The 20767-nt window shown below is 41.7% G+C and overlaps 1 long non-coding RNA gene across 1 annotated transcript in view; it reads left to right on the top strand.

Annotated features, from left to right (window-relative positions):
* Positions 1-11442, top strand: part of LOC133271309 (uncharacterized) — a 51050-nt gene extending 39608 nt beyond the window's left edge. The window contains exons 2-3 of the long non-coding RNA XR_009744078.1: positions 5432-5573; positions 10996-11442. This is a non-coding gene — a long non-coding RNA (uncharacterized LOC133271309). The remainder of the gene's footprint in view (positions 1-5431; positions 5574-10995) is intronic.
* Positions 11443-20767: the final 9325 nt, after the last annotated feature.

Genomic DNA, 20767 nt, shown 5'->3' with positions numbered 1-20767 from the left:
AGCACCTCGTTAACAGAAACGTATTAACAAATTGGAGGGGATCCAGAGAAGAGAAAGTCAGTTGGGTATGTTGATTTACGCATTAAGATGGGCCTGAGTGGCTAATGTCCAATCTGAATCCATATTGGAATGCCTCCAGATCCTGCAGATGTTTGTGGGTTCAGGACTTTATGATTCTGAGTCGGCTGGAGTCACTAGAAAGATTCCCATTGGCTCCATTGATCGCTAGATTTGGGTCTGCTTGAAGAAACCTTGGCTGGATAGTGATTAAGGCTAAGAATATATATATAACTTGGAAAAAGAGTAAATAAAGGGGAATGTGATGTAAGCTTGGAACTATTAGAAGAGTGCAAATGTGAGGACCACCGTCTTGGCTGACATACTGGGAAAATGAACCGGGGACCTTCAGAGTTGGAAGCAAGAACTTTTTAGCATCATGAGCCAAGGTGGCCGGACTGCAGCAGGTCCATCTTCTTTGGATTAGGAAGGGCTGAGTGCCGGATGCCCTTGCAGATGGTATTACCCCAGTCTGGCAGGCCTAATCAATGCCTTAGCATTAATTGACTCAGCTGTGATTTTAGGAGCAGGGTGATAAATTTAGGACAAATAAATGATTTTTGCAGCCATTAACTGATGAACAGAGTCACAAGACCCCTGTATGTTCTTTTGCATAAGCTTTCTGAATTAACAGGTTGGACAGCTATTCAAAAAGCAGATTGTTCTTGCTGATGATTTAGGTTTTGGGATTGTAGGACTGTGTTGTAACTCCTGTCTCATTCACTGTACAAAATCAGCCATTTCTTTGATCCTGAGATTGTGCATTAGGAAATGGTCATAATTACCATTTCAGCTAGAGCTGAGTCTGCTACACAGGTGCTAGTCCTGCCCTGAAGCTGTCTCCTTTAAATCTGCTGGTATAGCTGTGTGCTTCCTTCTTAACCCAGTTCTGGGGAAATGATCGTGACTGCTCCTTCTCCACACCATTATGAAAACTGTAGCTCATCTGGATTGTTTTGACAGAGCCAGGCTGGAGAGTGTCACCGCATACAACCAAATCTGAAGGACAGTTACCACTGTGGGGAGGGCTGCAGGAGAAGTCAGACCATTTACTTATCTGGATGATGAGGAAATGCTCATGCTGCAGGGAGATACGTGCAATGGTGGCCATGCAGGTTATGTCTAAAGTGATACTGAAAAACTCAGGCACTCCAGATGTTAAAACCAGAGAAGATAAGCAACCCAGATCATGTGGAAAACCAGGGAAAAAAGTAATTAAAATCCCAAGTTGGTCCATGATGAATAACAAGAAGAAAGCTTGCTGTGTCTTGGATTTTGTGTTGTGGCTGGAGTCTCTGCCCAAGCAGGCTTTCTCTGTGGTTGGGGTGTTCTTGCTATTTCTTTCCAATATAAAGCTTTCTTCTCAAATATGGACACAGTGCTCCCACCACAGATTTTTAATTCCTGGGAACACTAATAGCTGGCAGTTTTCCCAATTATTTCCAGGAATTTCCTAGCATAAAGATTTCCATCCTGTTTTCTGTTTGGCTGAAATTGGCCAGCAGGTACACAAGTTGTTAGACGGAAAGAATGACAGAGAGATATGTGATGATCTCACAAGCTTTTTTTCTCAGTAAAATCAGCCAAAAAATTGTTTATTTTTGTATTCCCAAGGGCATACAAATCTGATGCAGGTGGAGAGCCCACTTCTCCCCAGAACACCAAGAAATCTCAGAGTAATTTAGGTTAAAAGCTGTATTGTTTCAAAATCTGCATGTTTGCTGCCTGCTTTGTTCCTTACCTTAGCTGTAAAGCAAGAGCATAACACAATGTTGATGCTGTAAGCTTTGCTTTCAGAGTTTTGCTAACATCTGCTAGTTTTATATTCCAAATGCTGCTTACAATATAAAATCATATCCCAAACAAAAGATATTTCTCTACAAATAAGGAAACAATTAATGTCACAAAGTCTAAACTAATCTATTAAAAATCAAGAAAAGGAAAGCAAATGTCACTGAACTTTGAGTAACTGATAGTGCTGCTGATGTCCATTAAGAGGCTGTTGGCTTGAGCCAGTGTGTGTGTTGTGATTGCTTTCACTTAGTTCTGTATAAACAGTGGATCAGCCAAGGAGTTTTCTGATAATGTTTTTTGAAAGTACAAATGTGATGCTGGAAAGCCCCAGTGGATGTTGTTTCATGTCAGTGACATAAGATGGGGCTAAACTCTTTCCAAACTTAGTACTGTAGGTGCCTTAGCAGGCTTCGTACTGCCACAGCAGGGAACAGCAACGTCACATCTGGAACATTATAAAATTGGCAATGCTGAAAAGGCATTAGTAAACATTATTAAGAATTCCTTGCAGGCAATTAGACTGCAACAATATCTTTGGAGAAAGTTGTTTTTTTTTTTCCTTTTGCATCTTTATTTCTATCTTGCTAATGAGGGACTAATGAGCCACAGACTTGTTACCTAGGAGGAATCTCTCAACAAAGCTCTAGTGAACTTAAAACCAGTATTTACAGACTGGTGACTGTTCACATTCATTATATGTTTTAAACGAGGAGGGATTACAGTGAAAAAAAAAAAGAAAGAAAAGAAACAAGTTGTTCCTAAACTGTTCCTTGCTAAGAGACTTCTGAAACTCTAAATGTCAAAAGTTTCCTGATGTTGAGGTTAGAGCCTTCCACCTTTCCCACCATTTGAGGCTGAGCACAGCTATGTGTCATTTTTGTGTGTTTCTGTTTTGCTGTTACCAAAACATCAGTCTTCCCTGACCCTTGCAAAACTTACTCGTTGGTTTCAATGACTTCAAGAGATTCTTGTTTTGGTTTTTTGCTTCCTTAGGAAACCAGACTAGTAAGCAAAACCCGTACAGACCCCCTCTCTGTGTAGGTGTACATCCGCATATGCCAATTTCAATCACCCCTGCTCACAGGTTTTTTGTGAACACAGGGTCTCTGTCTTTTTTCTCTCTTCCCAATCTTAACTCTCTTAAAGACTGCGGATAAGCCATTGGAGAATCTCAAGCAGATCGCACTTACAGTTCCAGGCACAAGGAAATCACTCAGAGTTTATCAGCAGCTCTGATACGAGTCTAGTGATTAGGACACACGGATGGGGCCTGGGAGCCATGGCTAAAATCAGTTGGTCAGCTACAGTGTTCCTATGTGTCCTTGAGCAAGCCATGCACGGATAGCTTCTAAAAACCTGTCTCTGTTACAGGCTGGAGACCTAAATCCATCCTGAGACAGCAAACTGGGTAGCCCATGGACTGAGACAAATATCTTTAAGATGTGCCCCTTAGGAGCACTCAACACAGACCTTTTCTCAACTGGATCCCATTCAGCACTCGAGCAAGCACTTAATGTCAAGTGAGGGGAACTTAATCTCCAGAGAACAGTCACCCAAGATAGAGCATGAGTGACTGTGCTATAAATCTGCTTGCACCTTCCTCTCCTCATCCCACCTCAGAAGATGTTTGTGTGTTCAAGACATGGTGGCAAAAGCAGCTTCATAAAGTATTTGCTCACAGAGACAGGGAGTGTGCAGACTTTTTGGTTTAGAAACAGCTGTTTTGACATTCCCTTTGTGAGGACACACAAAAGGTTTTGATTTTGTTCCAGACCGAGTTAGGAAACCTTGAATGATGCCACAGAATTGCTCTTGGGCTGCTCACTTTCTCTTGAATTTTCCAGTGTTCTTTTCTCTTGGGATGTCTGATTAACTTGTTTAAGTTGCTGGTTGCTTTGGCATCTTGGATCTTTCACCTTGTCCCTCTTACCCTTGGCTTCTCCTTTTTCCCAGTATGTATCCCACATGCTTATTTGTTTTATCTGGTCACTTACAGAAGCCATTGTGTTCACTGGAAGCTGGGACTGGAAGTCTGGGACTTGGCACCCACTCCAGGGTTAACAAAAGACCCTAATCCTGGCTTTTGAACAGTTCATCCACAAGGCTTTACGTCAGCTGTGCAGGGGTGTAAACCTGTGATTACCAAGCACAGGGTGGCTATCCCACCTGTTCCATCATTTCTCCACCTTATGTGCACTCTGAGGACTGTAAGCAATTACTCTGCTAGGTACTAAATACAATATGCAGCACATGGTAGTGTAAAATTATGGAATTTGGGGGTTTTAATGAGCTCAGGTGCAATACAAAAGAACTTTTTTTTTCCTGTCCATAAAATTATATGGCTTGGAATCAGGGGTTTATACAGCCTTGGACAAAGCCATTTTATTTAAAGGGTGGGTATAGGGGGGGAATACAACAACAACAACACCCTAGCCCAGCACAATTATATGCAGATTTGTTCATAAATCTGGGCTGGAGCAGATGTGCTGCACATGTTGAAAATCCAGAGCATGTTGTTGGAACTTAAAACATAAACATGAACCTGTTTCCAAAGAGGAAAATCTGCTCACAGCAAGGAGCTGACCCCATGCTTTAAACAAAGATCAAGTCCCTTCTGCCTATTGTGCCTTTGCCATGTGTTTACTTTCCTTGCTTGGTGCCTAGGGTAGCTTAAGGAATAGCCAGAAGAAAAGAAGCAATTTACCTCGGTCAGAAAAGAGCCAGTGACACTCTGAGCAAAAGGAAACAATAGGTAGGATGTGACCCAACTCGCCCAGCTATCAAGGGTCCTGTTAGATTGGGTCAGCAGTATCATGTTGGATCTCTCATCTGTATTTTTAGATGCTTGAAGTCTTCCGCCCTGTAGCTAAATCTTGTAGAAAAACATAACTGCACTTCACAGTGGGTAAGGCTGTAAGAAATGGTCTGCTTTAAACACAAACCTGCACACTGTAGGTAGCTGGAAGTGAAGTTCCTGTAGCCAGCTGTGTGATTAAATTCCTTTGGAGGGTAGCAGGGCATGCTCTTGAAGACTCTGCACCCTGACTGAGTGCCTCCATACTTGTTCTTCTTAATAGTGACAAGCTGAAATGCTGTCAGCCACTCCTATCCAAGCCTGTGAACTTCCAGATTTCAACATGGTCTGGTGCATGTCTGCTACATGCAGTAGCAGGTGATGCATTTTTCTCTTTTCTTGACTTTTATTTTGTCAGAGAGGGGTGTGGGATGCTCAAGGGACACGGAGGATGCAAAGTGCTTTCTTCCCTTCCCTTGAAAAAAAGATTAGCACTCCAGGTAGGGGTCAGAGGTGACCTTCTGGTTAATATAAGGCTGCTTACATCCTATCTGGTCCCTCTGGGTGTTTAGACAAAGAAAGGAATTCATTCTCTACCACCAGGCATGATGATGCCATGACCTACATCAATACAGGGGTTCCAGCTCTCTTTCTTCTAGGGGGAAGGCATTGGTGGATGCGGTCATCGGTATGCACGTGCATTTGTTCTCCTAATTCTCCATGGAAGGTGTGGTATTAAGGCATGATGTTGAAGCCTGTCCTCATCCACTTATCCCTACCCTACAGGCTGGGCTGCTGGTGATGTTAAGAACTTTGATTTCTAGGACTCATTCATGCCACCACTTGCGCTTGCAGTCAGCTGGAATACCCTGCTTGTGGGACGAGGATGTTTGGAGGTTTCACAGGTTGATAAACGTGCACCTCTCTGGTAAACTGCTCATGTTTTATTTTTCTCTAAATCAAAGAGCCATGAAGGGGAATGACTGTTACAAAATAGTCAGGTGATGTAGATGTGGATTATGTCAGAAAGGGAATGAGCAGTTTATGCTGAGAACAGTCACAAATAAAACATATCTTTTGTTAGCTGAAGATAAGAGAGGTGTGTATTTGAATCAGCCCCCTACTTACTGCCACCTTTTCTGCTCAACATCTTTGTTTGCCACTTGTACAGCCAGGGATTGGGCTCCCCACCAGAGGTGTTATGAACATAAACCTGCCAAGGGCTCCATGCTTTGTTGAACAGGGTTGAACACGTATTGTGATGACTAATTGAAAGTGGGCTTTCATTTGAGAAGCACACATACAAGCTCCATTAGCTAATCAGCTTTCCAAGGGGTTTTGCAGTTTTGAAGCCCAAAGGCTCCTACCACTGCCAGTGCACAGCCCAGGCACCACACCACCGCAAAGATGAAGCTAAAAGGGTTGTCAGTGCTGACATGTTCACCTTAAACTGGAAAATTTTAAATGTTCCCAGTGGCCCAGCTATTTGTCCTTCCACTTGACTACCGTTCAATCCATTGCCTGCAAATATGGCAAGAGGAAGAAAAGATGCATTATTATTAATAAATGAATGGAGCTATTTGCTATTTATTATTTAAGCCCTCTATACTGGCAGGTTTTAGCGATACATGAAATATAGGCAAGTAATTTATTTATTAGGGAAAATAATGATTTCTACCCCACCCCCCCCACCCCCCCCCCCCATTCTGGAGCCCTCTCTGACCCAAAACAGCAGGGGGTTTATCAAATACAAATACGATGACTTGTAATTTTAGAGTCTTTCAGAGCACTGTAACTGACAACCTTTTTAACATAAGTACATTGAACAAATAATTTATAGAAGTATTCTGGGAATATTTTAGGGTGTTTTATTGCTACTTCTGAAAGCTATGGCATGTTATTGATTTTGGTGTATTAATATAACCTAAAAGTGAGGGCACATGCTTGCTTCCTAATCCAAATCAGCTTTGATGGCAACTCATATATTTTACTGAAAGGAGCCTTGAACTAACGGCAGAGGTTAACAATTACACATCATATCCAAAAGTTTAAGATAATGAATTTTTCTCATTACACACTGTCCAGCTCCAGTCAGGGGAAGTTCCCCACTGCTCCCTCCTCGATGTCTCATCCAAATTTCTCCAGTAGCTATTTGTCACAATTCTGAAGCTTTGTTCTTGTGTTTGTGTCATGCAATTTACACTATATTCATGAAGGCTTCCACTGAGGAAGTGTAATCATCATTACTGTTTTCTGTATGCCATAAAAATAGTGTATTTCTCTTACAATGGGATTGCTTTCTTGCCTTATACTTTTTCGTGTATATGTGTGCATGTATATGCAGGCAAAGGTATATACAACCATAGCTGTGATATATGTGACTGGATGTGGGTGTTTCTCTGTTTTGTTCTCGGCTCTTCCTGGAGTACTGCTCTCAGGCACTATGGATATATACACTTCCTCCATCTGCTTCTCTCCATCTGACCAAAGGGTCCAGAGCAGCTTCAGCACAGTGTGTCAGGAAGACTGGTGCCTCTAGCCCTTGCTTTCCAGTGACCTGGGTATCTGGCTGTTTAATGCCTCAATGAAACTGGACCAATTCATCTGGCTACTGAAAACTGTCCAAGAGTACCAATACCTAATTGTGGTGCGTAAGTCTCATTAGAGAACTCTCCAAACAGAACCACTCCTTTGGTTTTTTTCCTCTTCTTGAGTTTTCTCAGTAATCTTCTTTGCTGACAATTAGTTCCATTGCAGTTAACTCGGTTCTGGAGGACTTTTTATCCCACATTTAGTTCTTGGCTTTAAAAAGGAATGGTGGACAGTTTGTCTTGATGTAGCAACAGTATGAACTAGAGTTCTTCTCTAGCTGTGCTTTCTTAAGAGCATCCAGATTATTGAATTGCCATTCTCTTCCTCCCATTTCAACAAACATTCTTTATGTTTTCCTGGTCACTCACTGGTGCCATCAGTGATGGCTTGACCATGGGAACTCCTGGCTCTGCTCAGCTTGTCGAGCGAGCAGAATCTTTTGGGACAGCTCTGCAGTGTTGGGGGTCATCAATGAGGGACTGGCAGCTTCAACAGCAGAGTGAGAAAGAAAAGCAAGAGGACCTGGTAGAAAAAATCCCTCCTGATTTGTACCCTGCATCAGACTTCTGGGAACTCCATAGCTGTGGCAGTCAGAAACTTGTGCTGCACTTCACCAGCTCTGGCCCCTTGTTGCCTTCCTTTCCTGCTGTCATCATGGATATAACAGCATCATGATGCTATTCCTGCTGCTACTCAGATTAGGAGAGAAAAGGCATGGAAAAGACTCTTCAGTCTTGAGGTAATGTGGTCCTCAAAGCCAGAAAGACCCTTGCTTACCTTAACACCATGATTTCTGTTTAAAAAGCCTATGCATGGGGAAGTATGTGAGGTAGACTTAGAAGTATGCAGTAAAATAGCATAAAATATGGACCTTTTTGTATTATTTGGGGCAAGGAATTCAATCAAAATAACTCTGGAGGGGAAAAAAGCATGCAGCTCTTGAGGAGCAGGGAGCAGGCCATCTGGCTGAACATGCCGCCTGTTAAAACGTACCTTAATCCTTACTTCCTGCTTTTTTTGCCATATGCTTTGCTGTGTGAAGTCAGGTACAAAGCAGTGCCCTTAAAAGAGAAGTTTAATTCCTGGTCACCTAAAAGAGTGACTCCTAATTAAATCCAAAAGAGGCATTTTATATTCATCATAGTAGATTTACTCACATCTTTATTTTCCAATATAATGCCGTTGCTCCTCCTGTCCTTGTGGCATGACTGCTGTCACTTCCCACCCAAGAAGTTTCTGGAGGAAGGATTTTTTCTTCCCCTTTTTTACACAAGTTAAAATTTGCTTTACTGTTGCTGGTGGTAACGCTCCAGCACCATTTGTGTCCTGGTGTAGTTAAGGTCCTCATTCTCAAAGGAGGAACACTAAGGGCCTTGAGTGTATATAGAAGCTATACCCTGTACGCCTGCTTCTTTGCAGTCAACATTCAATGATTTGTAAATAGTAAATTTCTCTCCTGGCAAAGGAGAGAAGATGCTTAAATGCAGTGCTAAACAATTCCAAATCAGTTCTTGGGCCTGTCGCAGGCAGGGTTTTAACTCTGTTGCTTTTAGAACATAGGGCAAGGCTCAATACTGAGGACCATTTCTTAAACTGTGATCTTCAAGCTTCATAAACTTTTTAAGCTTTCAAAGCAAATATTCAAGCCCTGGCTAATTCCTAATCTTCCTGCAAGTCGGTCCAGACTTTTAATATAGCTTTGGTACTGTAACTTGTTTCTCACATTGTCACAGAGTTAGATCAAGACAGAGGCCCTTTGGAAAGGGCTGTCAAACCCTCTAAAACATCATGGGAACCAAGGAACTTGCAAACCTGTGAATAAGCTTGACTATTCATACACTGCATCCTGTGCGTAGGATAGTCCACAGTGGTGGTGGGACAAGCAGGCAGTTTGCCTCAGGTGTCTTGTTTAGTGGGATATAGACAGGCCCACGACATTATCATATTTCCTAATGTGCAGTAGACTACAGCACTCTTTCCTCCAGGTGCACATGATACAGAGCTCCTGTTGTTGTTTTGGATTCTTTATTTTTAGGCTCAGTAGATTTTATTGGGTTATTTTCCTACCCTGTGAGCCCAGGCACCAGGTAGTCAATAACAATCTCTCCATTAAAAAGGAAAAATAAAATCTTCAGTGTTAGCTGCACGCACCAGAAATAAAAAAATAAAAGGGGGAAAGATGAAGAGAAAACCAGATGCCAAACATGGTTTTACATGTCACAGAGGCTGCTGTTCTATAGACTCATGTCTTCGAATGAGTGCAAGTAGAATGTCACAGAAGAAAAGTGTTGTATTGCATCCTTCTTCCATTCTTCAATATAATCAACTCTGAAAATCAGAATGCTTATTTAACAGCTGCATTATCTTAAATTAACTTTTGGCTTCCAATCTGAGGACATTTTGGCCCAGACACGACTCTCCTGAGGTTACAAACAAATCAATAGGAGGACCAAGAATAGAAGTTAAATAGTCTTTCTGCGCTCCTTTTAGCTAGCAGACCTCCTTCAGCTCAGAATCACATTTTACCTGCACCTGTAGCCAAGTAAACATTCGGATTTTAGTCCCAGAAAGGACAAACTCCAATTCTTCCTTTCCCATTGCCTGAAAGTGCTTGACTAGTGCTCAGCCCCTCCCTGGGCTATATCCTCCCTTAACGCTGCTACCTCTACAGTCTCCACAAAAAGCAAAAAAAATGCCAAACCCTATGTCTCCTACTCCTGTGCGTTCAGCTCTGAGCACCAGTCACAGCTAGTTTGTATTCCCTGCTTGCTTCTGCCATTGAAGCTTTATTTTGGCTTGATAGTGAGTGAAACAGTCAGGTGTAAGATTTTAGGTCTCCGCTCAGACGAATCACGCGCGGTCCGTGCCGAGCAGCCCGCGTGTTTACAACAGCCTGTGACAGAACGTGTTACTCATTGCAACTTGAGGCACTGCCATCGAAATATGGCACGTTGCACAGAAATTGCTTTTGCAGCAAGCTGAAAGTCGTTTTATTAGGGTCTGCTATTGGATTAACCCACCAAACTGCAATCCAACCCCATACCAGCAGCGAGGATTTATTACTGGTCATGACTTCCAGTCACATCAGAGCTCATGATGAAATGGTGGGGTCTGTGGGCATGTGTATCTTTGTGCATGTGTGTCTGTGTGCAATCACTGTGAGAGACAGAGACAGAGCTATATGGGGTCTGGCAGTGAGTTCCTGTGGTGTGGCACTGCGTCCTTTGCAGTGTGTCCTGTGCTTGGGGTTAAAATCTCCTCCCATTGTGCTTAGACTGTAAACTGTTTATGTCACTAGAAGGCACTTGGGGATGAAGGAGGGGTGCAATTTGTATCTCAGTTACACGGATGGAGCCTGTTGAGGTTAGGGAGTAACTGGGTATACTGGTGGGTCTGAAATTCTTTGCTGTTTAGTTCCCCAGCCCTCTGAATATCCCCATTGCATCCTCTCTGCTGATGCTGCCACCCAGAGTGCCAATTTGTTTCAAAGCTGTTAGTGTTTTGGGGGAGATATGAACACCTTTCCAGCGGGAATTGCTCTGAGGTATCACCCGTTCAGCTTTCAGATAATCCGGCAAACTGCCGACAGATGGCACTGATTTTCAGCCACAGTTTGCCGACTGTTACCGGTTTCTTACCTGCATCTAAACCACCAAAATCTCCGTCCTTCACTGCAAGCAAGAATCTGTTGCGATCTACCTCTTTTGGCATAGCAAATAGTTTAGAAAACAGCAAACTATTTCTCCTTTTCCTTGCAGCCGTTTGACCGATGTCCCGTCCCCGCTTCACTCCAGCCCTGTGAAATACTAATAGTCATTTTGTCAAGAGCTGTCAGTTTTTCTCAATTACCAGCCCATGGGTAACCAGATCACCACTGTACTTACTAATAATGAGCAAGTTTTAATGTCAAAAGAAAAAGCCAACTAATGAGGTAATTAACCAGTTATTATATGATAATGACTGTGCACTTGCATGCTTGATGGCTTCAATGTAATTAAAAACTTTGAGTATGTGCCTGTCTGTGACCTGTAGAACAATTAAGAGGTTCTGAGGGTTTGGGCTTTTCTTTCTTTCTTTGTTTTTTACACATAGAGTTTTTCTGTCTTTGAGCCCTCTCATCTGAAGGCAGTAAAATTACGTATGAGGCTTGGAAATAGATTTGACTCTATGCAAATTCTTTGGGCAATATAGGGGGCTGCAGCTTGAACACCAGTGACCAGTGTGAACTGAGCTTTCCTCAATGGGGCAAAGACTATTTTGGATTAAATCACAGAGCATTTAGAGACACTGTGATTTTAATCTTTGATTTAGCAGAAGATTTAGGTTGCTGCCAGAACAGTACTTCAATACTTTAATTTAAATCTGAGCATGAACATTCTTGAAGTAAGTGGAAGTACTCATGGGTTCAAGTTAAGCATGTGCTTAAAGTGTTGCTGAATCAGCTGGGAACATCTAAAAAGCTGCCCTTTCTTAAACTTTAAATCCACAAAAGGAATAGTCTATATTTAAGTAACATGCACCGTGTTGAGATTCTGTCCTGAGTGCCTCTAACAGTGTCAGAGGATCAATAAATTCCTCTTTCTTCAGAATACTTCTTTCGGGTATTTAAGACTGTGCTTGTTGCTACAAGAGTCTTTTTCCTCCTTCTTTAGATGTCCCTCTCCCCAGTTGGTAGTTTATTATTAATTTAAATCAGTGCACACATAAACATTGCTATTTTAATTAGGGAGAAGCAAACAGAAGTCACAGGCTATAAGGCACTGAGTATTCTTGCTGCTCTCACATTTTAATTATTTATTGGAGTAAATAAAATTAAATATTTTCATAGCAATCCAGAACAGGATTTGAAGTAATTACTCTGTCAAATTCATCAAAAATTCTCTCATCAAAATAAAAACCTTGATGTCATTGAATAATTTATAGTACAAATACACAGAAATTGTAAAGTATTATAAATAGAAAACTGCAGGGTAAGTGAACATGAATTAGTTAAGGGTTATGTTTCTGAAAGAGCCTGTCATAAGCTGTATAAATTTTTAATAAGTGTTTTTGAGGCCTAATTTTCAGTGTACAGTATATACCAACAACTACAGGAAACAACCTCAAAATGGGGATTTAAAAACACAGCTGTTTATGATAGAGGCCAGATTGTGACTCCTCTTCCTGGGCCTTTTTCTCATACAATTTGAACTAATGATGTTTGCCACTGAATGCCGATGGCTTAACATGAATCATCTGCCTAAATAGCAAATACATTAAGTAAATCTAATTCTATTCTTATCCATGAGCACCAAATGCTGGGACAATATCTAGCCTATTAAAACCCCAACTGTTCTGTGAAGCATCCGTACGTCAATGACTTAACACCAGCTTGCCTGTGCTCAGTCTTTCATAGGGTTTCTGGTGTGGCTGAGAATCTCTCCTACTTGTGCAGGAGCTGGAAGGGGCTATGGTTCTTCTCTGGCCCCCACAGGGCCTGATTCTGCAATCTGCCATCATCCCACCAAGTGTAAAATCAACTGGAAGCGCCCAGCATGTTGCAGGTTAATGGTAACTTTTGTGTTCAATCTCGTACAGCCAAAGGTGACCCTCCACGTTACTGGTAATCATGGATGTGTCAGAGGCAAAACCTCTGATCTCAAGTTCCCTGATTTCAGTTGTTCTTCTCTTTCTAATTCTATTGAGCTCTGGATAAAAAATTCCCTCCTAAAAGTCTGGAACAGATCTGGACCTTCCCACGCTAAAGCCATTGTTTTCAATGGATCTAAGATGGATACAAACATCAACAGCCTTTTTAAAAAACTGTCACTGCCAACTCATGGTAGACTTGAAAAATAAAACTTCCTTCTTCCCAGCCAAATGAAACCTGAGATTTATAGTGGGATCTGGATCTAAGGCAGCAAAGGAAACTTGCTGCGGCTCTGCTGATGCCGAGGGAGTTCTGGATGCAGTGGTGTAAGGCTGAGGTAATGCTACTGGAGTCAGTGGATTTGTTCTGACTTAATCCCATCGTAATGAAGCCTGGAAGTCTTTTTTCACTTCCTTGTTATAGAGGTCATTAGGGAAATTCTACTTTTACTCCTTAAAGCAGTTCTAGGAGTTAAAGAAAACAGATTTGGGGCCATTTGATGTTTATTCTATTTTAAGAGGGATTGTTTAAAGGAGGTTTTTTCCTTGGCTTGTAGCACATCACCATTTTCGTAGACATGTCAGTTCAGATCATATCTGGCTGAAACTTTTGGGTTTTGAGAGCCAGTAAGAAGCATGCACTTTTTTGATCAATATGGGTTACAGAAATAGACACAGGTAATGATTTTCAGACAGTTAAGACAAGGAAGCTTTATCAGATGTAGGATGAGCTATCTCATTTCATGCATGCATCTACCTCTGGCAAGGTTCTTTCTATTTCTGGGACCTAAAGGGCCTCAGCAAGGTAGTTTTGCTTGTAAATCTCTGCTACATCAGAAAGGTCAATATACAAGATGCAGAGCAGGCACAGAATGACAGGAAGTGAAAGCAGGATTGGAATGAGTTAAAAATTGAAATCCTTCTCTGCTAGAAAATGAAAAGCCATGTTCGGAACTCATGGGAACAGTTAGGAAGTACTCAGGAAGCTTTGGAAAGCTTTGGCTTACTCAAACTTAAATGTAGCCTAAATGCATTGTTTCTCTGTACAAGGTGAAAAACACCCAGCTTGAATATAGTACAAGACAAATCTATTGACTGCACAGTAGACATAGGAATTTATTGCTGTACTGTTTCTCTTCCCATTCATCAGCCAAGGTTTTCCTAACTGGCTGTATGAGCAGTACCACCAAGCATTCTGTGGAGGATTTCAGTGACTCAGGGATTTAGTCCTCAGCTCCTCACTGCCTGACCCTGTGCTTCTCAGTCTGGATGAGGTAGGGGACGCCAAAGATTACATTGCTTTACATCAGATTGACAACAAACAAGCTTTTAATAACTGTTTAATTAAAGAGAAACCATTTGATCATTTTAAACTTATATTTTACCTGTAATAAAGCTTCCTCTTCTTATAAATCTAGGCTACAAAGTCTGCCTGGAGCATAGAGATGGATGCTTCCATGTATTAGCTATTCTCTGGGTCCTTTCTTTCTGTCTGTTTAATAATTGATAGGCACAATTGGTCCTCCTACTTCTTCACTGTAGTCAATAGTGTGTCATCCTCGGCTGTCATCTCAGGTCACCTTCCTGAACTGCTCAGGTTTAGGAGTCAAGTCTGGTAAAGATGAGTTAAAACTTTTGATAGTAGAAAGAGAGATTCATTTAATATGCTGGTTGCTAATCATTATCAACCCGCTTTAAAATGAGAAAGTAGCTCATATAGGGAATCACTTAATTTCCCTAAGCACATTTGGGTCTCACTTGCTTTAAAGACGTGCTCTTAGCTTGATTTTTCTCTTTGGGTTTGGGGTCTTTAACATTTCCTCTTCTGTTGCTTGTGGTTTCATTGTAACATTATTCGTGCAGCTTTTCCTCTTCCATCTATTTCGCTTTCTACTCCACAAGGATATTATAGTTTTTTTGGACGTCAAATGGAACGACAAAGGGAAAAAATCCCCACAATTCTTTTTTCAAACTATGAATAGTTTTCCTTTAAAAAAAAAAGTTCTGGTTCATCTGCAGCCAAGTTTATTGGAAATGACAGCTCAAAAGTTCAGTGAGTGAGTGAAGTTCCTAGAGATCAGAAGCCCTCTGCTGTTTCTACTGTTTCCAGGCCTCAATACAAGGGCACCTTTTGGAAGTTTCAAGGTCAGCTGTAGGTCTATTATTATGTTGAATGGAAAGGAAATAATTTTGCACTTGTATCCAACTTCTTGTCATCTTTCTCCTTACCCTACTTGGCTTCTTTGTAGTACTTGAAGGCCTCAGCTCCATCTCTTTTGGCCATTGTAAATGGTTCGATTGGTGTTGGCCATGTTATCCATTCTTTCCTCTTTATAAAGAGCAAATGATCACGTTGCATTGAAGAAACCATTATTGCCGTCAAACAATCTGCCTTAATTTTCACCTTCTCTGAAAGTTTCATCTCCTCATCAACATTTCAGAAGGAAGTCACTGTGTTGGTTTTCAGTGACTCTGAGGAATCCTACCAGTTCTGATCCACACTTTGGATAAGTCATAGCACAGAGACCACTTTAGACAAAGGATGCATAGGTCTTTTCCTTTTATTTTTTTCTCTTTGCTGCTTCTGTTTTATTTGAAGCATTTGTTCAAGCCCCCTGAAGCGAAGGCAGAGACATGAAACTGTACAAAGTTCCATTAACCACCCATCCTCCTAGCCAGCAACATGGAGCGCTCTAGGATCAGGATTGTGTATGTTATGCCCAGAAGCGTTGCTTTGTCTTCCTATGAAGGTCTCTGGCTTCTGTGTTGGAATCAAGCATGTGCAGAAAGCCCACCCACAGATACTTTTTCTCAAACATCTCTCAGCAGCTTTTCCTTCTGTGCCCAGGAGAATACTGCTATAGTTGGTACATTAGTCTGGCTCAGCCCTGTCTGACTGTCTGAAACATAACACCAATTCAGCAGTGTGCTTCTTGCCCTACCTCCCTTTTTATGATTCACAGCAGAGATAAATGGGACACCAGGACACGTCCCTCTGAGTTACTATTTCTGCCAGTGACTGGTTTTAAACCAGGGCTCAGGATTAAAAAAGTAAGTGCTATTAGGCCCTAAAGCACCTCCTGTGTTTTGCTTGGCACATAGATTTACTAGCAGTTTCTTAACCACTTGGCTTTGCATATGGTCACTGGGGCTGAATGTAAGACCGCAGAGCACCTTCAGCTCTTAGCTCTAGTGATTTCCTTGGCTTTTGTGGAACTGATGGGTAAGGACTGGAGTCTTCTCTCATCCTCAGAACACAAATGATTCTCTCTTCAGAGCTTACGTAGTGCTTTTCATGTATTATACCTAAAGTACTGTATACATTTGTCATACTCTGAGAGGTTAAAGTTACAGGTCGAAAGGAGCAACAGAGAAAAGAATAAATGTATAGAGAACTGTGTGAGGAACTTGCCTGGCAATAGCAATCGTCTTCAGTGAAATGATGGGAAGTGCCTTCAGGCACCTTTGGTTTTACATGCTCATGACTATATCTGCCACTTTTATGCTGCAAGATGCAGTGGCAGCACCTGGTCTCAGGGACTGCAGTGTCATATGGAGATTACTATTCAGAATGGTATGAGAACGCTCTAAAATTTTCCTAGCAGAAAAGAAATAGTAGCACAAGCTCAGACTGGTGGGCAAGCTTATTGCCTACTTCTGACCTGCCCAAAGTGGTTTGGCAGGTGTGAGGAAGTCACATTAGCTCCCAGCTACATATCAAGTGGATTTTCAAAGAGCTTTTGATGACTTGTAAAACAGAACATGGTTTGGGGTTTGAGTATTTATCTGAGCAGCTGTCTCCCTCTGTGTGAGCCTAAGCACTGTTTGACATAATCTAAAGCTGTTTTATTGGCCATTCCAAAACAAACAAAACGCAAATAGGCTTAACACCTTTGGAAGGCAACTGCTTAGTTACTGTGTGGAATTCATTTTGAGCTGGGGATCTGTAAAGCTGAGTCAATACACTGATTTCAATCTAAGCTGCAAGCTTACCTTTTAACCTGCTCTTGTTCCTTCTTCTTATAGAGCTTTCTTTCAAAACACATGTTGTACCTCTATTATCAACTGCCCTGCATGCATTTGCACGAGAAATACTATTGAGGGAAGAGTTGGAAATAAAACCTGCACATCTTTCCCCACTCTTCTTAATCTACAGAGTGATATTCTTGAGCTGCTAACTTGAAAAACTGGAGCTCTTTTCACACCCTTATCATCCACTGCCTTTGGTGGAAGGACTAACCATTGGGCAGCTGCATCATTTTCCCTCGAGGAATCCAGGAAGCCTGTGCTGAGCAATTGCTCCTTTTCAAGTCCTCCTTGTCTTTTGCACAACTGCTGCTGCAGTACTGCAAGGTGCTTTGCTGATGATACCAGGGGCTCTGATGTCTTCAGCTTAGCAATAACGTGCATTAAGCTCCCATTGCTTTTAGAACAGCCTGTGCAATGACTAAGAGGATTGATTCAAGGATGAAGGTTACCTGGGTGAAGGTCTGTTCAGGTCAGACAGATAATCCTTACAGGAAGGAGGACATGTCTGCTGTACTGGAAGTAAAGGGCAACAAGGGGAGCTGTATCCTTCCTTTCTTTTTGCTACTTTTTATGATGTTAAATCTTGTGATATGAAGTTTCCCAGTTTTCTTTCCTAGGGTCTTCCTAGGTACCATTTTATATTTGGGCTTACAGGCACAGGGTCAAGACATTATTTTCTTAAGAGGTACGGTTACTACTTGTGTTTTGGAGTGGCTGTACACATAGAAAGGTTTAAACTTAGCCTAAAAAATCCTACTTTCCAGACCTAAATATTCATCTAGGGAGTCAGGTTCATATTTGGAAGTTGCTTGTTTGCTTTGCTGTTATCAGTTTACTCGATTTTCCTTGTGCTGTGAGAGACCTCAGTCTGAGAGACTGCTTTGAGCCAGCAGCTGGGAAGGAGGGACATTGTGAAAGTTCCTCAGTGTCTTCATTCTCTTCTATTTCCCTCCAATCCCTTCATAAGAGTCATAAGCGCCCCTGATTTCTTTAGCACTCGGGGAAAATCAAGCAATATGCTATTGTCATTTCCTCAGGAAAGCAACAAAGTGCCTGGGCTCCTTGGGTCAAAATTCAGAGAAGAGAATAAAGATTTTAGGTTCTTACCTTGAAATACCTTTAGTAGCTGAAATACCTGAATAACCTGGGCCACTTCTGTGTGACTCTTAGCAAAAACTGTCTGTCTGAAAAAAATGGGGTCTGGAAACTGAATTCTCCATAGAAGAGAAATATCCCAAAACTTTCTGAGAGTCTCTGGCAGTGTCACATTATAGAAACAGGAGCCTGTCAGTTTGTCTGTTGGCTGGGTAAGGTCCTTGTGTCCTCCATCACCGGGGCATCTCAGTACCTTGAAATCTTTTATACTTTTCATGTTTATGGGCCTGGATTTACATGGCAGAATATATCTGATTAAAATCAAGGGAATATAGCTGATTCCCTGTCTAAAACGGTCTCCACTCAGACTTTGCTTGCATTTCTTCTGAAGCCACTTTTGCTGGGATTTTGCAAAGTGCAACCAGAATCCCCCAAACCAGAGCACAAACACATGCACCAGAATAGATATGCGACCCCTTCACCTTGTGGTCCCACATGGCAGCACTCACAGTTGCCACAGTGCCACTGCGCTGGCTCTTATGAGTGATTCTGCCACCCCACATCATGATTAAGTATTGCTGTTATAAACCAGGTACCTCTCATGTTAATAACAACATCTGTTAACTAACAAATTGCTCATTAACCAAGAGTAGCAGTGGATTTCACCAGATCACAGCTCTGCAGGTCTTTTACGAAAGAGCTATCAACAGAATGTTGTGCCTTTTCTATTCTTTAAAGATTCGAAGTGATTTTCTTTTCAGTATTGGGTTTCTTAAAGCAGTGGTTCTCCCATACACTTCAATATTATGTAAAAGCACCGTAAGATGATACTTGAAAAGGAACAGGTACTTTCCTTTACTATTTTACAGAATAAATGGCTTTTCTATATGCCATCTTTGAATGGATTCCTGAACAATGCACCAAAACTTAGCTATAAACACGCCACTGTCATATAATAGACCCTATACTTTACAATACCTACAGGGAATCACTTTCTAAAGTCTATAACATACAGTAGTCTTTTTACACAACTGAATCATATAAAAATAAAAATTGATAAAAAATAGTAATAAATCTGGATTTTATATCGTGCACTGAGCAAAGTCTAAATTAAACTACTGTATTAAACCTTCTACGAAGTAGGTCTAATTAATTAAAAACACCAGGGTTAAGCAATTTAGCCATCAATCTCTTAGCTTAAGTGGGGGATGAGGTACATATGGTAGCTTACAGAGGAAGAAAAATGAAAGACCTGTTCTCTCCAGACTCACATTGACATGATCTAGGGGAGGTTAAATATGAGCTGCTATTCCCAGGGAGATTTCTCCTACAGTTCCTCCAGCAAGATGACTTTCCCAAAGCCCTTGGCAAGTTGGAGTATGTCACTTATCTCCTGCTTCCAGAACAGTGCGTGGAACAAAGCAGGCTCATGACACCTTTCTGAAGGAGTCAGACATAGACTGAAATGGCAGTGGTGCCATGGCAGAGGGATTGCTTTATGAGTTCACACCATGATGGTGTGATGGAGCTTACCAACACTCCCAGGGAGGAAAAGGAGATGCTGATGTTTTCTTTCTCTCCAGAGACGGGCCCTGGCCCTCAAAGCATTGCCCTTGCATGCTGGATACCAGGCCTGAGGGTGAAACTCAAACTGAGAGAGGAGCAGGACCTCTGAGGGGGCAACTTCAGCAGCAAGGCAGCCCTGTGACTTTATGGATGGTTTCAGTTTCCAAATTGTCAATGCGCTTATAAGAAGGGGCCAGCTGAGGAAACTGCGAGCTGAAAATTTTCCGTTCAACCCTCCCTCAGCACGTTCCCTCCAACTGTCAACTTTCTGGTCAGAACAGAAAGTTTTAGGAAAAAAATGTACATTATTTGCTTTTTGTATGTTTTCTGTTTTTCATGGAATGACTGAATGCCCAAGAGATGAAGCTTTTAGGAGCTAGTTCATTTCTAAATTCAGATTTGATGTGCCTTTTTGCATGGTTCCTTCCAAAACAGTGGTGATGGAAGAAGCAAAATATGTTGCTAAACAGTGATGAATGAAAAAAAACCAACATTTGTTAGACCTATTTTTTCAGTCTTTTGCCATCAGAAATAATATGTGATGGTAATTGGAAATAAGGGTGATTATACAGAAAGTTTCTGTAGCTGTACCATTCACCTGAAGATGCTGCAATAGCCCAGCAGAACTCTTAGCTGAGGACTTTGCGTGGAAATAGAAATAAAATTCAGTAATATTTGGACTTGGATGCCAAAAAGTGATGCAAAATTACAAGCAAGCTGTGCACTGCTTAGTGTTTTGCTCAAAACTTCTCACATGTCACACAGAGGGACTTTCTGAATGCTTAAACAGTGGAATGGAAGAGAGTTAAGCATCAGTCTGTACCTAATCCGTTCCTGATACCATTCTATTAAGGTAGTATTTCTTCATCCACTTGTACCTCCCATGAAACCCTAAATTAATGTGATGATTAATATTGTATGCACCTGCAGGTCACCTCCCCTTTTCACCTCCCTGTTACTTTTTTTTAGCCCCAGACCTGCCAGCCTGAGAGTGAGATTTCACCCAAAAAGCAGACTAACTTCTGCCATATCCTGACTTATGGGATGAACTGATTCAAGTGGCTGATCCAGCAGAAAATTCTTGATTTATTTTGCAAGTCAACCAGATGCCTGAGCTGCCCAGTGATGATATGCTGAATACATCCATCAAGGAAGTGAGAAGCAGAGGCATGTGGCTGTAGATAGAGACTGAGGTGGGATCTCCCTTTTGGT

Source organism: Pezoporus flaviventris, unplaced genomic scaffold, assembly GCF_033815535.1.
Source record: "Pezoporus flaviventris isolate CSIRO_AGI_PZ_B2104156 unplaced genomic scaffold, CSIRO_AGI_Pfla_v1 ptg000023l, whole genome shotgun sequence".
Lineage (NCBI taxonomy): Eukaryota > Metazoa > Chordata > Aves > Psittaciformes > Psittacidae > Pezoporus > Pezoporus flaviventris.
This window is presented reverse-complemented; position numbering and strand designations above follow the sequence as displayed.